Below are 1,874 nucleotides of genomic sequence, written 5' to 3' on the forward strand. Positions count from 1 at the left end.
TTTGTTGTGATCCACACAATCAAATGCTTTAGCATAGTCAATGAAGCAGAAGTAGATGGTTTTCTGGAACTCCCTAGCTTTCTCCATGATCCAGCATATGTTGGCAATTTGATCTCTAGTTCCTTTCCCTCTTTGAAATCCTGCCTGTACTTCTGGTAGTTCTCGGTCCACATACTGCTGGAGCCTAGCTTGTAGGATTTTGAGCATAGCTTTGCTAGCATGTGAAATGAATGCAATGGTGCGGTAGTTTGAACATTCTTTGGCATTGCCCTTCTTTAGGATCGGAATATAAACTGACCTTTTCCAATCCTGTGGCCACTGTTGAGTTTTCAAAATCTGCTGGCATATGGAGCGTAGCACTTTTACTGCATCATCTTTTAAGATTTTGAATAGCTCAGCTGGAATACTGTCCCCTCCACTAGCTTTGTTGTTGCTCAGACTTCCTAAGGCCCATTTGACTTCACATTCCAGGGTGTCTGGCTCGAGGTCAGTGACCACCCCATCATGGTTATCAGGGATGTTAAGCTCTTTTTTGTATAGTTTCTCTATGTAATCTTGCCACCTCTTCTTAATTACTTCTGCCTCTGTTAGGTCCCTGCCATTTTGGTCCTTTATCATGCCCATCTTTGCATGAAATGTTCCCTTGATATTTCCAATTTTCTTGAAGAGATCTCTGGTCCTCCCTATTCTATTGTTTTCTTCTGTTTCTTTGCACTGTTCATTTAAGAAGGCATTCTTATCTCTTCTAGCTATTCTCTGGAATTCTGCATTCAGTTGGGTGTATCTTTCTCTTTTTCCCTTGCCTTTCGCTTCCCTTATTTCCTCAGCTATTTGTAAAGCTTCCTCAGACAGCCATTTTGCTTTGTTGCATTTCTTTTTCTTTGGGATGGTTTTAGTTGCTACCTCTTGTACAATGTTGTGAATCTCTGTCCATAGTTCCCCAGGCACTCTGTCTATCAGATCTAATTCCTTAAATCTATTTGACACCTGTACTGTATATTCATCAGGGATATGATTTAGGTCATACCTGAGTGGCCTAGTGCATTCCCCTACTTTCTTCAATTTAAGCCTAAATTTTGCAACAAGAAGCTCATGATCTGAGCCACAGTCAGCTCCTGGTCTAGTTCTTACTGACTGTATAGAGCTTCTCCATCTTTGGCTGTAGAGCTCATAGTCAGTCTGATTTCTGTGTTGACCATCTGGTGATGTCCATGGGTAGAGTCATCTCTTGGGTTGTTGGAAAAGAGTGTTTGCTATGACCATCGTATTCTCTTGACAAAATTTTACCAGCCTGTGCCCTGCTTCATTTTGTACTCCAAGGCCAAACTTGCCTGTTATTCCGGTTATCTTTTGGCTTCCTACTTTAGCATTCCAATCCCCCATGATGATAAGGACATCATTTTGGGTGTTAATTCTGGAAGGTGTTGTAGACCTTCATAGAACTGGTCAACTTCAGCCTCTTCAGCACCAGTGGTTGGGGCATAGACTTGGACTATTGTGATGTTGAATGGTTTGCCTTGGATTCGAACTGAGATCATTCTGTCATTTTGCAGACTGTATCCCAGTACTGCTTTTCCTACTCTTTTATTGACTGGTCATCTGAATTAAATTCACCCATTCCTGTCCATTTTAGTTCACTGATTTAGTTCACCTAAGATGTCGATGTGCAGTCTTGTCATCTCTTGTTTGACCACACCCAGCTTGCCTTGATTCATGGATCTTACATTCCAGGTTCCTATGGAGTATAGATCTTTGCAGCATCGGACTCTCCTTTCACCACCAGATACAGCTGCAACTGAGTGTCCTTTCTGCTTTGACCCAGTCGCTTCATTCTTTCTGGCGCTACTAGTACTAGCCCTCTGCTCTTCCCCAGG

Source organism: Varanus komodoensis, unplaced genomic scaffold, assembly GCF_004798865.1.
Source record: "Varanus komodoensis strain SLA01 unplaced genomic scaffold, ASM479886v1 scaffold7_3, whole genome shotgun sequence".
NCBI lineage: Eukaryota > Metazoa > Chordata > Lepidosauria > Squamata > Varanidae > Varanus > Varanus komodoensis.